Source organism: Lactuca sativa, chromosome 4 (assembly GCF_002870075.4).
Source record: "Lactuca sativa cultivar Salinas chromosome 4, Lsat_Salinas_v11, whole genome shotgun sequence".
NCBI classification, from domain to species: Eukaryota; Viridiplantae; Streptophyta; class Magnoliopsida; order Asterales; family Asteraceae; genus Lactuca; species Lactuca sativa.
Genome location: NC_056626.2, coordinates 354,853,860 through 354,875,442, shown reverse-complemented (window position 1 = coordinate 354,875,442; position 21,583 = coordinate 354,853,860).

Sequence of the window (21,583 nt, the reverse complement as noted above, 5' to 3'; positions counted from 1 at the left end):
CCTTGTACTTGGTGGATATAAAGACTTGAGAGTGATAGGGTATAGTGACGCCAATTTTCAGAACGACAGAGATAACTTCCGCTCTTATTCGGGCTGGGTATTTACCGTGAATGGAGGAGCAGTAACTTGGAAAAGTTCCAAGCAGGAAACAGTAGTTGATTCAACGTGTGAATCAGAGTACTTCATCGGAGACCTTGGAGTTCTACTAGCCATAAAAGAGCCTATGTAGATTTTATGCGATAACGAAGGAGCGGTTGCCTTGACCAAGGAACCGAGGGATCATGGGAGATCCAGGCACTTTGACAGAAAATACCACTTCATTAGACATCAAGTAGAAGAGGGACTCCTCGTAGTAAAGAGGGTATCGTCAGAGGAGAACCCAACATATCCCCTCACGAAGGGTCTAAGTAGGGTTAAGCACTTACAGCATGCGAGGAGCATTGGTCTGAAGAACGATATTAGTTTTAGTGATTAGAAACTTGTAATAGATAAAATGTAATTGACATTTGATGATTGATTAAAGGAGTTTTATTTATGAGTAAAGTTACTATCTTGTGTCAATTATTTACTATTTTTTCATTTTGCATGTTTTGACTTCTAAAATAATAGGATTATTCAAATTATCCACAGTTGATCATACTTTGGAAGTAGACTATGAGCTTAGACTGTCATGAATTGGTTTGTAGATTGCCTAAGCATTTAGACATAGCAAAAGTTTGCTGCAACGTTCATGAGTGCTCTCGAAATAAGATTTGAGTATTGGATTAAACCCATGCTCATATGAATCACTTCATGGAATTTGTCACGAGTGATTGTGAGACGATAATATCATATAGTTTTTAAACCGAGATATATGAGTTGTTGTTAACAAGTTGGTTATGCATTGATAATGCGTAAACGCATCGGTAACTTGATGTTATAAAACGTATTGTTGTGTACGATTTAATGAGTAAATAGTACAAGCATATGAGTCAAAGTTTATTTGTTCCTTTTATCCTAAGAGGATCAAAAGAAATATTTTGGGCCCCTCGATGATTTTGTGTTGACTTATGTGTCGGGCCCAGTCAGGACTGAATTGATGTGTTCAATTAACTTCTATGTCAGAAAAATTAGAAATCGGGAAACAAACTGTTGGACAATGAGTATGATATTATTCCATGTAGTTGTCCACACAATATCTTGATAACGGAGTACTACATGATCCCTTAAGTAAAGGACACGTAATTGACTAGGTCAAAGTTCGACAGCGACTTTTGAGAGCTACGATTTCTAATCGAATTTTGAAGTCGTACGTGCAAGTTATAGTTATTAGACTTTTCCAAGTGGGAGACTGTTGGATTAGGTGTCTAAGCCCATAAATATAATTGGTATGTACTTGACCTGATAGTAGCATGGTCCTTTTGGGTTGCCTTCACCATAGCAACTTGACTGGATAAATAATGGATAAAGAGGTTAATTATGATTTATTAACATATTATAAGAATAATATATTAATTGAGAAATCATATTATTCGATTAGTATTGACCAGGAGTTAATTTGAAGTTATTTTGGTGGTCAACAGAGACAAATTAAATTAAGGGGACTGATATTGTAATTATAAGATAATTGCAAAGTTGGGCTTATGCATCCCAAAGAAATGGATGGACGAATTCTATGAGGGAGTCCACATAGATTTCGTCCATAGGGCCCTTTTAGAAGGATCTTGTGGGCTGCTTGAGGATTAAGCAACTAGATTAGCGTTTTACCTGAAACCCTAATAGTTCAGCTATATAAGGAACCCCTTTTGGATCCCTAAAATCGGCCACTAGAACCCTAGAAGGAATACCAGCCGATTTTGAGCCTCCTAAACCTCTCTCATATTCTTCCATCTTGCTAATTGGTGTTTGTGATCCATTTGAATTCCAACAATTGAGGCACTAAGCTCTTGAAGGTCAAGATCTACAAACTACAAGCTAAAGGTATTCTTCTAACTTTGTTTTGTGTTACCAATTTCGGAAATTGTATGCTAGTTACGGTTTTTGATTTGGATAAGTTGATATGCATCTATAACTTGAGAAAAACATAGATCTGAAGCATTAGGGTTGCATGTACACCATAAAAATATTGTAGTGCTCAAAACTCATCAATACTAAGCTTCGTATTCATCAAAACTTGAGTAGGTACCTGTCTACTTATTCTATGAGAATACAAGTGGTTTTAAAAAGAGTGTCAACAATTAAGTTGGTGAGTTCACAAGTATTTTGTATGAGAAATATGTGTCTTTGTTCCTTGAAAATGATAGTAGGTTCTTCCAGATAATCCAATATTTTCTTTGTATATATAAAGTAGTCTTAAATGTTCCAAGACTAAAATGTATTGGTATTGTTGTATTTTGTAGTAGTGTATTATAGTTTTATATCTTTACAAAACCATTTGAATGCATGTTTCCAACAATTTCAACTGTATTGTATTGTAATTGTATATGTGTAAAACCCTTTGTAGGTTTCCAGAAATATAATTGTATTGTAATGTAGTTTTAAAATAAATAAAACCATTTGAAGACGTGTATGTATTTGTAAACCAAACGTATTATTAATACCAAATTGTGAGTTATTATAACCATACTTAGCGACTGTTGTCCTGTTACGACGTTTTTCAAGTGTCGGAATGTTATGACATTTGTCACCCCAGACCTGTCGGTCTAGCTGTTGCAAGCAGCTTAGGTGCGGGATTATCAGTTTCATATAGATCTATACACAATTCTCACGCTCTCCCTCTAGTAGACTCTAGTTATAATACATGACTTTTGATGCTACATAGGTAAGTACATGAACACGTGTCTCACAGAGCTATATTAACTGTTTACGTATAGTGTAGTGAAAATCTCTTTGTCACACCCCCAAACCAGAACGGCAGAAACGTTCGGGGGCGGAGGACGTCATATTCAGTATCATAACAGTAGAAAGGAAAGTACACACCACCATACATATATAAAGGTTTTAAAAATGTTTACATCATTGTATTCATTACATGCTCGAAAGATAAATGCATAAACATCTTTCAAAAGAAATAGTTAACGCCAGCGCGTTAATCCCCAAAAGTTGATTTCCAAACCTGCTTAACGGTTCCCTGAGAATACAAGTTATTTCAAAGAAAAAGTGTCAACAATTAAGTTGGTGAGTTCATAAGTGATTTAGAAGCATTTAATGCCATTCCAAAATGAGGGTATATTTTCCAAGAAAATCCCTTATTTTCTTATAAAAGTATGTAGTGCATGAGAGTATTTATGTTGAAAAAATGTAGATAGTTGAACCAAGAAAATCCCTTATTTTCCTAATAGTTGTTTGTTTAATGTCCAAGACTAAAAATTGGAAGCAATCCACATGCTTTAGAAGATTTTAAACATAGATTTATATAATAAACCTATCAGAAGATTTCAGTTTGTTAGATAAGGAATAACTTTAGTAGCTACTCATTCATCAATTAGAAGTACTATAATAGTTGTGTATCCGATGAGTTTTATAACCATACTAAACATAATATACCTGTAGCGACGTTCTTCAGGCGTCGTAGCGTTATGACAAATTGTCACCCCAAAGGAAGGACTGTAGCTAACAGTCAGGGCGCGGGATCATGACTTCTCGTATAGATCTATACACATTTGACACGTTCTCCGAACGGGAGACTCTGGTTATAGACAGGACTTGTAGCGATACCTTCTAATAAAAAGGTAGTATTTGAAGATGTACACATCTCATGGATTCTCAACTAAGTCTGTATTAAAGTAATAGTTTCGTGTGCAAAGTTTATCCTTTTTCACAATGTTTGACAAAGCATAAATCATAAGTTTTTAGAATGTATAAAACAGTTTAACAACGAAGGATACTTTGGAATTACTAAATACTTTGTATAAATCTAGTGCATGCAAAGTATGACAAGAGTTTTCACATAGTAGTACTAAATCACAAGTGATTCATTTTGATAAAAACGAGTAGAGTGAAATTTTATGAAATACACGATAATAACCGTATGTTTACTTGTAATCCTCCCCTAAAAGAGTATAAAAGCATTTAAAATGTATTTAAAGTGTGTTTGAAGGGGGTCATGAACCTACTTGAAAGTTTGAAGATAGCGAGATGAAAAACCGGGCAGAGTTTCGTCTCGAGAAACGGATTTTTCTCGGGATTCTCGGGAATCTCGGGAGTAAAATCGACCTTCGGGACTCGAGCAAAATGATCAAGGCTTCGGGGTAGTGAGGGCACGGAAATCGAGGCAATATCGTGAGAGAAATGGGGTGAAATTTCCGGAACCCTCGCATCTCTATTTATAGTGGTTTGGGAAGCCTCGGTACGCGGGGCGTACGCTCGTACGCGAGGCGTACGCGTGCGTCACCCGTGACCGAGTCCTCGACTGCTTCGCTTCGGATGGGAATGATCTCGTAGACTCGCATAGGGGCGACGTGGACGGACCGAGACCAAGGCCTTCGCGTACGCGGGGCGTACGAGGCTACGCAGCGAGTAACTCGGATGAGGACACTGACTCCTCCTTCGGATATTACCAGATTTTTGAATTAAATTTATACATAATTTATTTAATAAACTTCAAAAAATCATATCTTCTTCATACGAACTCCGTTTTCAATGGTCTTTATATCCACGCGAAGGTGAGACTATGCTCTACAACTTTCGTTTAGACTCCGTTTGCAAATTATGAAATTATTTTTATTATTTATTTATAAAATATCATGATTAAGGAATTTCTTTAAAAATTCATAACTTCTTTATCGGACGTCGGTTTTTGCCAGACTTTTTACTGCTGAAATACCATTGTCGAGACCTTCGATTCTCGTTTAGGTCATTCCGGCCAAAAGTCGCTCGATCTCCGATTCGAGTTTTTAGCTGTCTGCTGCTAAGCCGAACTTGGAAAAATCTTAACTTCAATATACGAAGCCGGATTTGGGCATTCTTTTTACATACGATCCCGGTTTAATGATATTAAACATAGTAGGAATTTAAATATATACTTTTTGGGCATTTTATTATCAAAGTTAATTTTATTAACTCCAAGGTGGTTACAATACTTGACTTTTTAGGTCATTACAAAGAGTTGAAATATCGGGTTGTTACATCATCCCCCCGTTAGAGGGAATTTCGTCCCGAAATTTTAATACAAAAGAGAAGTCTTAGGGATTGAGGAAGAGGTGCGGATACTTTTGTTGCATTTGGTCTTCCCGTTCCCATGTGAACTCGGGTCCTCTCTTAGCATTCCATCGAACCTTTACTATTGGGATGCGACTCTGTTTAGTTCGTTTAACTTCCCTATCCATGATCTCGACGGGTTCTTCCACAAAGTTAAGATTTTCATTTTGTTCGATTTCATCGAGTGGAATTACAAGTGTTTGGTCGGACAAACACTTTTTCAGGTTCGATACGTGGAATACTGGATGTACTTTGTTAAGCTCGATTGGAAGATGGAGCTTGTAGGCCACTGGACCAACTCTTGAAATGATTTCGAAGGGTCCAATGTACCTAGGATTTAGCTTCCCACGCTTTCCGAAGCGTATCATGCCCTTCCAGGGTGAGACCTTTAGTAGTACACGGTCGCCAATCTGGAATTCCAAGGGTTTACGTCGTTTGTCGGCATAGCTCTTTTACCTATCCCTAGAGGACCTCAGTCGTTCTCGTATTTGCACGATCTTTTCAGTCGTTTCTCTGATGATCTCCGGACCAGTGAGGGTGCTATTAGGGACTAGACCTTTTGCCAATTGCGTGTCGCCCACTTCCGTCCAGCACAGAGGTGATCTGCACTTACGGCCGTAAAGGGCTTCAAATGAAGCAGTCTTGATACTAGTATGATAACTATTGTTATAAGAGAACTCGACCAAAGGCAAGTGAACATCCCATGCCTTACCAAAGTCGATTACACATGCTCACAACATGTCTTCCAAGGTTTGGATCGTCCTCTCACTCTGTCCGTCAGTTTGTGCGTGGTATGCTGTACTCATATCCAACCTTGTTCCCATGGATTTTTGCAATGATTGCCAGAATCTGGAAGTGAATCTGCTGTCTCTATCTGAGATGATGGACATCGGTACTCCATGAAGTTGTACGATCTCCCGGATGTAGGTTCTTGATAGTTTTTCCATCCTATCAGTTTCCTTGATCGGTAAGAAATGAGCGGACTTGGTTAATCTGTCGACGATCACCCAAATAGTATCTTGGCCACCCTGAGTTTTGGGTAGTTTCGTTATAAAGTCCATAGAAATCTGCTCCCATTTCCACTCAGGTATTTCAGGTTGTTGGAGTAGACCTGAGGGTTTCTGGTGTTCTATTTTTATTTTGGCGCAAGTCAAACACTTGCTCACATAGGTAGCAATCTCCGCTTTCATGTTTGGCCACCAATAGAGTTGCTTGAGATCTAGATACATCTTGTCTGACCCTGGGTGTACAGAGTATGGAGTCCTGTGTGCCTCGCTCATAACTACCTCTCTGAATCCACCAAACTTGGGTGTCCAGATCCAGTTCATGAGGTAGCGTGCTCCGTCACTCTTGATTTCTAAGTTCTTGTCCATTCCCCTAAGGGCCTCACCTGTCACGTTTTCGGGTTTCAAGGCCTCTATTTGAGGTTCCTTGACTTGCGCTGACAGGTGCGAATGGATCGACATGGCTAATGACTTCACTCTTCGGCCAGAGTACTCCTTTCGACTAAGGGCATCGGCCACGACGTTTTCCTTTCCCGGATGATAGCGAATCTCACATTCGTAGTCGTTGAGAAATTCGACCCAACGTCGCTGTCTCATGTTTAACTCCTTCTGATCGAAGATGTGTTGGAGGCTCTTGTGGTCTGTAAAGATAGTGCACTTGGTACCGTATAGGTAGTGCCTCCATATTTTAAGAGCGAAGACCACCGCTCCAAGTTCTAAGTCATGAGTGGTGTAATTGACCTCATGCGTTTTCAGTTGTCGTGAGGCATATGCAATAACCTTTCCCCTCTGCATTAGCACATAGCCCAATCCTTGCTTCGAAGCATCGCAATACACCACAAAATCTTCGGTCCCCTTTGGAAGAGAAAGGATAGGTGCACTGCAAAGGGCCTGTTTCAAAGTCTGAAATGCAGCATCTTGCTTTTCTCCCCAGTTATAGGTCACACCTTTCTGGGTTAAAGCAGTAAGAGGCTTTTCGATGCTGGAGAAATTCTGGATGAACCTTCGATAATAACCAGCAAGACCTAGAAACTGGCGAATTTCGGTTGGTGTAGTTGGTGCGGACCAGTTTTCGATAGCCTTGATTTTTGCGGGGTCCACGTGGATTCCTTCCTTGCTGACCACGTGACCGAGGAAGTCCACCTTTCTAATCCAAAACTCACATTTTGAGAATTTTGCATAAAGTCTCTCAGTCCGTAACGTCTCTAAGACTTGTCTCAGGTGTTGACTATGTTCTTCTTTATTCTTTGAATAAATGAGTATGTCGTCTATGAATACTATCACAAATTTATCCAAGAATGGACGGCATACCCGATTCATTAGATCCATGAATACGGTCGGGGCATTGGTTAGTTCGAACGGCATCACTACGACCTCGTAATGTCCGTATCTCGTTCGGAAGGCCGTCTTGGGAACATCACTCTCCAGGACTCGCAGCTGGTGATATCCCGACCTCAGATCGATCTTGGAGAAGTAGTTGGCTCCTTGGAGTTAATCGAATGCACATCCTGAACGATCCATCCTTCTTTTTCACGAACAACACGGGTGCTCCCCATGGCGAGAAGCTCGGCCTGATGAATCCTTTTCCAAGTAGTTCATTCAGTTGGCTGGATAACTCCTGCATCTCTGCCGGGGCTAATCGATAGGGTGCTTTGGCTACTGGGGTAGCTCCAGGAACCAGATCGATTCTGAACTCGACTAGTCTCGCGGGTGGTATTCCCGGAAGATCCTCGGGAAAAATGTCGGGAAAATCGCATACGTCGGGCACATTCTTGACGTCCGGGACTTCGCGCTTCACATTTACAACATGTGCCAAAAACGCATGACACTCCTTGTGTAGGCACTTCTGAGCCTGGATACTTGAGATGATACGAAGAGTGGTACTAGGTTTGTCGCCCAAGACAAGGAAGGTTTCGCCGGTTGGCAGATTAAGGCGAACGGCCTTATCGTAACATAAAATGTCCGCATGATGTGAACTCAGCCAATCCATGCCAATGATGACATCGAAGCTCTTAATTGAGACTGGCATGAGGTTGATTGGAAAGGGATTATCGTTTAGAGTTAGGGTGCAGTTTAAGTATATCTCCTTAGTGCCTTCGGTTTTCCCGTTGGCCATTTCTACTATGAATGGTTCACCTAATGATTGTGGTATTGGTTTTAGCATGCCTTTAAAGTCGTGACTCACAAAACTCCTTTCCGCTCCACTATCAAACAAAATGCATGCATACGAGTTATCGAGAAGAAACGTACCCGTAACAACAGTAGGGTCCGCAACGGCTTCATCTTGTCCCATTGCGAAAACTCGGCCCCTTCCGCTGGTATTCCTGTTGTTTGCCTTCGGGCAGTCCCTGCGGTAGTGCCCCGTGTCTCCGCACTCAAAGCAGGCGCAGCTTACTCCGGTATTAGCAGTGGGGGTGGATTGTTGGGTTGGCTCTTTGCAATAGCGGGATGTATGTCCCTTCTTATTGCACCTGGTGCATTGAAGGTCACGGCAGAGACCGTGGTGGTGGAAGTTGCATTGGTTGCACTTTGGAAGTTTTCCATTGTATGAGCTTGTGGGGGCAGAGTTGGTAGGCACAGTAATCGCGTGGGTCGCTACTACTTGTTGTTTCTTGGGGTTCTCCTGGAGGGTTTGTCCCCTCCTCTTGTTCCAAGGCCTACTCTGGCCCTGAGCCTCCTTAGGTGGATTTGCGGTTGCTGCAATGGTACCCTGTTTTACTTCGTGGTCGATGAGTCGTTGAGCCAGGCGTTTAGCGCTGTTGTAGGTTATAGGGTTGGAAGCTAGGACATGCCCTTGAATTTGGGGTGACAACCCTCAAATGTACCTTTCGACCTTCTTTGATTCTGGGTTGACCATGGTAGGGCACAAAGCAGCGAGGTCGTTGAACCTAGCTGTGTAGGCGACTAGATCAGACCCAACCATTTTCAGATTCCAGAGCTCTTGCTCAAGCTTTTGCACTTTGCCCCTTGGGCAGTATTCTTCCAGTAGTAGAACCTTCAGCTCTTCCCAACTCATGGCGTTAGCGACAGTGAGCGTCACTGAATTCACATGGCTTTTCCACCAAGTGAGGGCTCGATCTATGAAGGTGAAAGCAGCGAACTTAACCTTGCTTGTTTCTTGGCACGAGCAGATCTCGAAGACTGTTTCGGTCTTTTCGAACCATTGCATTAGTGCAATGACTCCTCCAATGCCATTAAAAGTCTTTGGCTTTGAGTTGGAGAACTCCGGTGCCACGATTTGAATGATTAGTGCTGCTTCATGTACCTCCATTTGCATTGGAGTTTATTTGAGAGAGAGCTGCAGTTACTGCTGATGTGATAGCAGCCTAGACCATGGCCGGATCATATGTCAGTAGTGGAGTTGGTGGTGGGGTTGCGTTGGTACGTGCTGATCTACGAGGAGGCATCGCGCTGCCAAAAGAAAAAAAATGAGAGATTATAAGTTTTGGTGGTTGCGAGTTGAATGATATTGAGTTAACTTCCTTTAATAGTTTAAGAATTTGGTTTGGCCAACACAGGGCTTTGAGCTTGATTCATAAATAATGTTTGAATAGATGTACTTATGAATTTAACGGACTACACATAATTAAAACAAGAAAGAGATATGCCCTATATATATTAAACATATAGTTGTGTTACATCCGAGTTTAGACAAAACTTTTTGACCTTTCTAAAGGTCTCCGATTACAGAAAGTTTTAAAGAAAATTATATTCTTATCCGAAGTCCTAATTTATAACAAAATTTGAAATCCTGGCAAGTACTATTTGTGACGTAGGTTGCGCTTGGAGCTTGACTCCGCATCTGCTTGCTTCGATTCCATCAGATGCCTATCAAAAGCGGCTTGTTGCTCCCTTAACTCGGCTAGGGCTGCAATCATTTGTGCCTGAAATGCCTCAGTTTGGAGTTGGGCATGGTCCTGAATCCCATCCAGCCTACGGATGTCAGAAGTGTGAACCTGTACTTCTACTTTGATCTCGCGGATCTGGTTGGCTTGAACTCCGGATTGATAGCATTGGTTGGCTAGTTTGCCAACCATGACCGGAAGTGCTCGGTCTGCCGATCCCCCGCCTCTGACATCATAAAAGTCTCGGCACCTGCCGTAAGGAGGGCGTAAGCTTTGTTGTTGGCTCCAATGGTGGAGGTGACTTCCCCACACAGGAGTGGGTCCTTGGAAGTTCCTCACATGGACAGGAGGTTGTGGGGCCGGTGGATTGATAACCTATGGCTCTGAATCCGTACCAGAGTCATCTCCCTCATCCAATTCTATCAACTCTTCGTCTTCTTCGGGATCTTCTTCAACCCATCCTCCATTACCTTGGTTGGGGTAGTAGGGGTCATTGGGGTGGTGGAATGCAGCCATTGAGTCTGTACGAGAATAGGGTTAAGAATTGACTATAGGCTAGAGTACATGAAATTTATCCTTAAGTTTAATGGCTGATGACAACACAAAAACTCCCTTAGTATTATGTAATGATGTGCTTTTGGTAAGTTTTAAAATTGTTGTCAACTGCAGACACTCCTTGGCACATGTTAGTCGACTCTCGGACAAATATAGTTGATCAGGCTATATTCTTCCCAGTTCCGATTACATGTCCCAAGGCGTACCTGTACTGCACAACTTATTTATAATACTTCTAAAATTATCCGATATGAAACTGTTATTAGTATGAAATGAGTGCATGCCTACTTTAAAAACTAATTAAATTTAATTTCAAAAGTATGACTCTTCTCAGAGTGTTTTTGCCCAGTTGAGTTTATAGTTGTATACCAAAAAAAGAAATTGTTTTGATATACTTAATTCCCTATAAACAAAGCTCTGATACCAATCTGTCACACCCCCAAACCAGAACGGCGGAAACGTTCGGGGGCGGATGACGTCATATTCAGTATCATAACAGTTCATAGAAAGGAAAGTACACACCACCATACATATATAAAGGTTTTAAAAATGTTTACATCATTGTATTCATTACATGCTCAAAAGATAAATGCATAAACATCTTTCAAAAGAAATAATTAACGCCAGCGCGTTAATCCCCAAAAGTTGATTTCCAAACCTGCTTAACGGTTCCCTGAGAATACAAGTTATTTCAAAGAAAAAGTGTCAACAATTAAGTTGGTGAGTTCATAAGTGATTTAGAAACATTTAATGCCATTCCAAAATGAGGGTATATTTTCCAAGAAAATCCCTTATTTTCTTATAAAAGTATGTAGTGCATGAGAGTATTTATGTTGAAAAAATGTAGATAGTTGAACCAAGAAAAACCTTTATTTTCCTAATAGTTGTTTGTTTAATGTCCAAGACTAAAAATTGGAAGCAATCCACATGCTTTAGAAGATTTTAAACATAGATTTATATAATAAACCTATCAGAATATTTCAGTTTGTTAGATAAGGAATAACTTTAGTAGCTACTCATTCATCAATCAGAAGTACTTTAATAGTTGTGTATCTGATGAGTTTTATAACCATACTAAACATAATATGCCTGTAGCGACGTTCTTCAGGCGTCGTAGCGTTATGACAAACTGTCACCCCAAAGGAAGGACTGTAGCTAACAGTCAGGGTGCGGGATCATGACTTCCCGTATAGATCTATACACATTTGACACGTTCTCCGAACGGGAGACTCTGGTTATAGACAGGACTTGTAGCGATACCTTCTAATAAAAAGGCAGTATTTGAAGATGTACACGTCTCATGGATTCTCAACTAAGTCTGTATTAAAGTAATAGTTTCGTGTGCAAAGTTTATCCTTTTTCACAATGTTTGACAAAGCATAAATCATAAGTTTTTAGAATGTATAAAACAGTTTAACAACGAAGGATACTTTGGAATTACTAAATACTTTGTATAAATCTAGTGCATGCAAAGTATGACAAGAGTTTTCACATAGTAGTACTAAATCACAAGTGATTCATTTTGATAAAAACGAGTAGAGTGAAATTTTATGAAATACACGATAATAACCGTATGTTTACTTGTAATCCTCCCCTAAAAGAGTATAAAAGCATTTAAAATGTATTTAAAGTGTGTTTGAAGGGGGTTATGAACCTACTTGAAAGTTTGAAGATAGCGAGATGAAAAACCGGGCAGAGTTTCGTCTCGGGAAACGGATTTTTCTCGGGATTCTCGGGAATCTCGGGAGTAAAATCGACCTTCGGGACTCGAGCAAAATGATCAAGGCTTCGGGGTAGTGAGGGCACGGAAATCGAGGCAATATCGTGAGAGAAATGGGGTGAAATTTCCGGAACCCTCGCATCTCTATTTATAGTGGTTTGGGAAGCCTCGGTACGCGGGGCGTACGCTCGTACGCGGGGCGTACGTGTGCGTCACCCGTGACCGAGTCCTCGACTGCTTCGCTTCGGATGGGACTGATCTCGTAGACTCGCATAGGGACGACGTGGACGGACCGAGACCAAGGCCTTCGCGTACGTGGGGCGTACGAGGCTACGCAGCGCGTAACTCGGATGAGGACGCTGACTCCTCCTTCGGATATTACCAGATTTTTGAATTAAATTTATATATAATTTATTTAATAAACTTCAAAAAAATCATATCTTCTTCATACGAACTCCGTTTTTGATGGTCTTTATATCCACGCGAAGGTGAGACTATGCTCTACAAGTTTCGTTTAGACTACGTTGGCAAATTATGAAATTATTTTTATTATTTATTTATAAAATATCGTGATTAAGGAATTTCTTTAAAAATTCATAACTTCTTTATCGGACGTCGATTTTTGCCAGACTTTTTACCGCTGAAATACCATTGTCGAGACCTTCGATTCTCGTTTAGGTCATTCCGGCCAAAAGTCGCTCGATCTCCGATTCGAGTTTTTAGCTGTCTGCTGCTAAGCCGAACTTGGAAAAATCTTAACTTCAATATACGAAACCGGATTTGGGCATTATTTTTACGTACGATCCCGGTTTAATGATATGAAACATAGTAGGAATTTAAATAGATACTTTTTGGGCATTTTATTATCAAAGTTAATTTTATTAACTCCAAGGTGGTTACAATACTTGACTTTTTAGGTCATTACAAAGAGTTGAAATATCGGGTTGTTACACTCTTGTTCTTGTATTTGTATGTATTTCCCTTTTATAGTGTACGTAATATAAATGTAATTATTTAAAATAAATAATTATATATTTGTCCCTAACATGGTAAAATGGTGTGAATGTTCCATAAACTATACCTATTGTAGTTTATACAAAAATTTTCGTTTCATAGTGAATCCTTTGTATAAACATTATCATTTTCACTATGATAATATAATGAAATGAAATAATAATTATATATGTTTATATAATTTTACTCTTTTGCTCAACCTGTTACAAAAGGGTAAAAGTTTTATTGAAATCAAATGTAAATTCGTATACATATTTATATGTTATAAAAACATAAACGTAACGGTTTGTATAATAACACAATATATCTTGTGTTTTACTTGTATTCCCCCCCCCCCCCCCTAAAACATATAAGCATCATGAAAATGTAGGGGTATGAACTCACCTCGGGTGTGTTCTTGGTTGGGTAATGAAATGATAACAATGATCCTTGGGTTATAACACGTGTATATAGTCGTAATTAAATTAAAATAAAATAAAATTCAATTAAATTTCCTTAAATTTAGGATCAGTTACCAATAATGAAATAAATATTCGATTTTTTATTTTTCTTATTAATGAAAAATCAAAAAAACATTTTTACCAAAAATTATTTTAGAACTGAAAAAAAAATTCTTAAAAAAATCAATTTTTTCTCTTACTTCATGTTTTTTTAGTGTTTAAAAAAATGAATAGAAATCGAACCCCAATTTAATACATTTGTATTCATAAATGGATTTTGTTTTTCAAAAAACCTGATACTACTCCAATCACAAATGATTACACATCAAATTATAAGTAATCCAATTCATTTTTTCAATCAACTGAAAATAAAAAGAGTGTAAAAAATATCATTTCTTCATAAAAAGAATACATCTAATCATAAATAAATACACTGATTAACACATGATCACATTGTTATTCACAAATGAAAACACTTCTATTAACAAATTAGTACCCTGTTATTCAGAAATGAATGTATGAATGCCTCTAATCATAAATAAATATATTCATTCACACATGAATGCACTGATATTCACAAATGAATACACTTCTTTTCATAAATAAATACACATTCTAACATAAATGAATTCGTCAAAAATATAATATAACATACATCTAAAAAAATATAGAACATAATACAATTTTTCATTCTCCTCTAGCTCAAATTCTTCACCTTTCATCTTCTCAAAAAAATCCAAAGGACCTCCACAAAACCCATATGGAAGAACTCTCAAAACCTTCATAGTCAGTTCAAAACATTCTCTCTCATCTCTCTGATTAGCAATAAAGCATTGGGTATTGATAATATTGTTTACCTTTGTCGAGCATTCAAACGTAACAGGTTATTTGCAAGCATAGATTTAACGAAAACATGATCAACTGATAATCATAATTATAGAAAGGAGATTACAAATATTTGGACAACAGTACCCTTGTTGTCCAAATTTTGGACAATAATAATTAGATAGATAGATTTCAATTTAACATAAAAAACTTGCAAGTCAGATTACTTGAGCTAATAAGACATTAAACCATGTGCCTAAACAGATGTTAGTAAAAAAAGGAGTCAAAAGTAAAATTACCTTGTTTTGTCTCTGATTGAAGTGCCTCCCGGCCAAAAAAAACGTGTATCTTCTGGGATGGGAGCCCACCTGAGCCAACCTCTAGAATTAAATTGTTGCAATTCATCACAAGCTCTTCTTTTTCATTGCTCTATATGTACCTGTTAAAAAGATGATGAGAAAAATGACATCCAAAGGCTGAGTAGATCCAACAGTTAGGGATTTAAAGTGAAAGAGATGGAGATAAAAAAGAAATAGAATTTGAGACTGGTTAAAATGGAAGCAATGACATGAAGAGAAAATAAAAGGTATGGTGTCGTATCAAAGAAACGTGAGATATCAATGAATTGATTATGAATAAATGAAAGATAAAGGAAGCCCGAATCGTACCCATCATTATCATTATGCCGCAACCTTCACCCTTCATAACCAGGAAACCACCATCGACATAGCCTCCATCATCAGCCTTTATCTTCACATCTACATTCAAGCAAAATCGAGACCATACCTTCCAAATTGAAATCGTTTCACTGGTCTAGAATCCCCAATGAAAACTAATGAACTAAAATCGAGTTGTATCAGTTCTCTTTCGTTGATTTTATGGCCTCCTCCGACTCTATGGCCTTGGTCGACTTCTGATATATTCTATGAGATGAGGCGGTGAGATGATGATGTCGATTGAATGTTCTTTGAGATTAAGTCAACAAAATAGAATAACACATAGTAATTATAGGAGTTTACCAAATTAGGGTAATGTTTATTTACCTTAATAGCCTTTATAATTTTCTTTAATTTAAAATTTAAAATTTAAAGGTATTAATAATTAGAAATATAACAATTGATTATAGCCACACATCCTAAGAATTAGATAGTCCAGATCTGTTCTCACGTTCTCAACCTTTTAGGTGTTCTCATTTGATCCTACTCATATATATATATATATATATATATATATATATATATATATATATATATATATATTAGATAAACTAACCATTTAAATGTTAATTATTGCTAATTTGTGTAAGATTTACTTATAGGGTATGAAGGAGTTCGTCGGAAATGGTTTGAATGTGTTCTTGGGAAGTTTTAAGATACACTAGAATGGATCTTGAAGACATGAAGATTTGAAAGAGTTATTGTGATATTTGAGAGTAAAACGTGAAGGATTTCGAAGTTAAATTTGAGAAATGAAGTAGTGATTTCGGTTGAATATATAAATATGGAATAAAATATGATTTGACATGTGCATAGGGGAGTGTATTTTATCCTCTTGAATTGTGTGCCACCGTTTAGAAGTGGTGTTTTCAGCCTATCCTAACCGAAATCACAAGGTTTCAACCCAATAGTTCCAACCGAGAACTATTGTGTTTTCGGTGCAAAGGAGATTTCGGTCCAAGAGTTCTCGGTCTCGCATGGTTCTCAGTCTAGGTGCAATTTTCAGTGGGGGTTTGCGGTCCGAAGGTTTTCAGTGGGCACATCTCGGTGGAGATGAGTTTTTGTCCAAGGAGATTCCGGCCCTATTTCTTTCACAAATGTGATTTCGGTCTAAGTGGTTTTTGATTCTAAAAACCGAAAACACAAAAAATGGGGCATAATTTATTATTAAATCCTAACCTTTTTGATTTTTGTTATGACAACTGACTTTTATTTACCTGCTTTAACTTTTATTTCACTTCCTTTGACCTTAATTGACTTTCTTTGACTTGTATTGACTTGAAATAACTGGTTGTTACAGTGACGATTCTTCTTTCGATGAGAATCTGAAAGGGAAGCCAAGACATGATTATGAGGCTGAAAATAGGTGTTTGGAATCCATAAGGAGAATTGATATCCCATAAATTCATGGGGTTAGTTTCAATCTAGAGAGGTTCATCGAATGGTTAGCTATAATTGAGGAGGAGTTTGAGTTCAAAGGGATGTCTAAAAGCAAATTAGTATCATTGATTGCTACCAAGATACATGGAAAGGCATATACATGGTGGAAATAATAAAAACTAACATGAGATAAACTTAAGAAGTCGAAGATTGTCACTTGGAGGAAGATGGAGAAGTGTCGGTGGTCGAACTTTCTGCCCCTATAACATTCAATGGTTGATATTAAAGCTTATATAATATAAAAAAGGGTCTAAGCTGTTTAATGAGCATACAACTGAGTTCTACTTATTGATTTCGTGAAACAATATTTTGGGGACAGAGGAACAATTTTTACCTCGATATGTTATGGGTTTAAGGTAATATTACTCATTTACCCTTAATTAAGTTTTGAAATTATTGGTCTTCGTTTGTTTTTGTTGGGTTTTGAGCATTCTAACACTCATAAGTGTAAATGCAACCCTAAATACTTTGGATCTATCTTTTCTCTATTATACATGCAAATATGAATATTCTAAGGTATTACCCTATCTAGCATACAATCTATGATACTTGGGTAATAAAACAAGTTAGAATACATACCTTGTTGATGTAGCTAGTCTTAATGAATCTTGAGTGCCTAGTTCCCCAAGTGTGACACCTCAAATGCTTCACACAACACCATGAACACTTGGAATAACCTTGAGAATAAAGATACTTGGTTCTCTCTAGTGAAATGGGCTAGCCCTCTTAGTGTACCCACACTAGTGCCAATTTCACCAACCAAGGACATCTTTATATAGTGTGGAGACTAGGGTTAAACCCATGACCTTTCATTTCATATGATCCATGGGTTAAACATTCCATGGACTATCCATGAAGCTTAGCCCAACCTAAATGAACTTGGCCCACCACACATATATATCTAAGAGTCCATACTTAATTAGTTCCTTTTGATCACTTAATTAACTATAAATTAATTCTTGATCAATACTAATTAAATAATATGATTATATATTAATATATTAGAACTTATAATATATTAATATAAATCACTAGTATCCTTTTTCCTCATCTTGTCAATCCAATTGTCCCGATGCCATGCAACCCAAATGGACCATGTCGGGTCGGGTCAAGTCTTACCAATTATAGTTATGGACTTAGACATTAATCGAACAGTCTCCCACTTGGATAAGTCTAAAACTATTATTGCAAGTATGACTTCATAACCCGACTAGCAATCGTAGTTCACAAAAGCTTCTGTCGAACTCTGACCTTGCCAATGATCTCTAACCTTTTTCAATAACTTGTCCATTAGATAAGGGATCATATATTCCTCCATTCTAGATATCATATGGACTGAGACATGGATTATAAATCATTCTCTCTGTCCATTTGTTGTTTCCCGATTTCCGATTCATGATGACTGCCTGATTGAACAAATCAAATCAATCCTGGCTTGGCCAAGCACTCACATGTATCATCATTAAATCATCGAGGGCACAACAGATATCGCTTTTATCCTGAAGGTAAAAGGAATGGATAAACTTCGACTCATATGGCTTGTTCTACTACTTGTTGAATCATACACAAGGGCACATTTTATGACATCAAGTTACCAATGCGTTTTCGTGCAATCAATGTATAACCAACTCATATCTCTAGGTTTGAAGAATATAAGATATTATCGTCTCATGATCATTCGTGATAAAATCCATAAAGTGATTCCAATGAGCGTGGGTTGAATCCAATACTCAGAACTTATGAGCACTCATGAGTGTTGTAGCACCACTTTTTCCAACATCTTAGACCTCTACAACCCAACCCATGACAGTCTTGATTCATATCTACTTCCAATATATGACCGACTAGGGATGGTTTGAATAACTTCGTCATTCAGGAAGAATAACCTAGTTTATTCTGGAAGTCAAAACATGCAAAATGAAACACAAGAATAATTGAATCCAATATGGTCTCAGAACTTTTGAATATAAATAAAACACATTTTTATTTATCACCATATGATTACACATTATTCATTGCATATTGTTTCAGCTATCAACTTTATTCTTGAATTAAAACAATAGTTGTCCCATCCCACAAGCATGTACACTATGTTTTCTAAACACTAGTCATGCCATACACCATGTATGCACACTATGTTTGTCTATGATCTTTACATTTTGAAATAAACCAATTGAACCATGATTCTAATTTCACACTCCCAAATCCTTATTGTAAATGTAAGAATTCCAAATCCTTTTCATTTATTGAAATCTATTAGATTTTAAACTTATATGCATTGGTCCTCTTGTAACGATTATGCACAAAGTCACAAAGACTTGTCAACAAACATTACAGAGTATTCCAATGGAGATCAACCCCATTGAACCGAAGTCTCATTCTCATATTTAAAGTTCATTGCCTTTGAACATTCTTCTTGCATTAAGTTTCCTAATCTTACACAGATAACTTCCACCTTCCCATATTCTCATTTTGACTATCACTTCTGAACAAGAGTTGCCTCTTTTCAGAATATGTCAATATCGTCATTCCAAAAATTAAAAGTATACTTCCAACTGTCTCTGAGCAACCAATCTTTGGTAAACCTTAGATTGTCCTCGAGGATTGCTTAATCATTTTAGTCATATCCAATTCTAGACCTTTTCCCTCTTAATGCCCCAGGCATTTGGAAAATTTAGAAAGGACAAATATTATAGCACATGTAATCGATCTTGTACCCAAAACAAATGGGACACGATTCATGATGTCTCACATAAAAACATTATTCTAAACCAGTCTTCTGCTACAATATTTTTTTTATTTGCCATGTTCTCAAAATTTGACTATGAAGAGGGATGTCGTAATCATAATCAAATTTTAGAATGCAAATAATAGACCTATATATAGAATTTCCTTATGTTGAGCCATTCCAACACAAAATTCATATATATCCTTAACAAAAGACGATTAAAACCTCAATCAATCTTTTAGAATTGAAATGAAGTGTAATTCCCTCTCCCTTAATTATAGCAAAACAAAATTTTCCCAATTGAAACTTTTGTTTTCTATAATTAACATTGCTAACTTGCAGCCTTTATCATAATTATCATGCTCCTACTAACATGATGATTATTAGCATAACACATATGCTTTGACATGTACTCAGAAATCAGCTAGACTTCTAGAAGTCAATACTTTACTGACTTTCTTACCAAAGTTCAGATTTTTTAGACGAGATTGCTTTGATAAGACTTTATCAAAATCATACACCTTATCTCAGATAGCTCACAGGTGTGTCTAAACAATTTTATAACTATGAAAAGGGATGCCGTAATCATAGTCTCAATTATTTAGATCTTTGCTATCTTCTTCAAATCTACTTGGTGGAAGTGTTGCCTCACCATCATTTTCATGAATCGGAGAGAAACCGTATGACCCTTAGATTTTATGGTATATGTGTTCTTATACATGTGAATTGTCAAAACCATAGTCACAAGACAAGGATAATGACAAATCCAAACTCATATGGACTGAACTCAATCTTAATTTCTTGCCACCTGGCAGCTTAAGGGCCTGCCATTGCTTCCAAGTTGTTATGTAACCAATTTAGAACTCTAAGAACTCATATGCAAAGCCAACTTTAACTGGAATGGGCACAAAAAGAGAAATATGTCAACACAATAGGTTATACACCTCACGTCGTGTGCTAGTGTTAAACTACAGGTTTTTATTCTTGATTAGATCTTGAAATTCTTCTAGGATCCTAAAGACTCCCACTGTCCTCTTGACATATAAGACTATCTTGCCAAATATTCAAGAGATAGTTTGGATTCTTTATCAAGACAAACACTTCACACAATTGGCCTTTAGTTGGTCTTCGTTTTATCCAAAACATCACAACTTACCAATTTCAAATGTACAAGAGTAGAAAACCTTTTACTCTTACATTTGACTAGTGTTAATAAACCTTCTTTGAGATGTGTCACTCAAGTCACAATCTTGGAGTATAACTCTAAGAATTGTTTTTGGAACAAAGCATGACTCATCTTCTTGATTTAATCATTTCAACAATTCAAGATTCCTCTTCTTAGTCATAAGAATACACTAAGATGACTTTAGAGGACTAATTGTGACATGATTTTTAAATCATTAAGATGATCACAAAATGTGACAACCCAAAATTTCCATTCTGTACAAACCATTTGAAGCCAATAGAAGTAGAACAGTTATAGTGAAAATTCAGACCTCGAGTATAAGTTTGGCAGTTTTTCAGGATTTACATTTAAGGAGATATCAGGAGAGTGGATGCACTAGGTTTTCGTGCAACACTGTTATTCCAACACTCTGTTATATTAGAAATCATTTCGGGAATAAAAATATTTTCTTCCAAAAATATCTCAGGACTATAAATAGAATTCTGAACCAAATTATGTCATTAGTTACATTTCCAACTAGAGAAAAGCCATTTTCTCTCTCACGGATCTTCGGGTTTTTATCCCAAATCGTGAGTACACTTCTCTAGTTGTCTTATAATGCTTATAATGTGCTTAATAACTTAGATTACATAGCAAATCTGTGAGATTCGGGAGTTTACCACCCAAGAACGTTCTTGGAGAGTAAACTCCTATATGTGGCTTAAATGCTACCTAGTCTTTTCCCCATGTTAGGTAACTACCTTAGGCTTGTATGCTAGTGTGTATATGACTAGAAAACATCAAAATTGGATCAAGACCCCAAGATTTGGGAGTTTACCGCCCAAGAACACGCGGAGAGTAAACTCCATTTTAAGGGCCAAAAGTGTCCCAATGTCCCTCAAAGCCTTAGAACTCAACATAGGGAGTAGCATTACATGTTTTAGACCACAAAA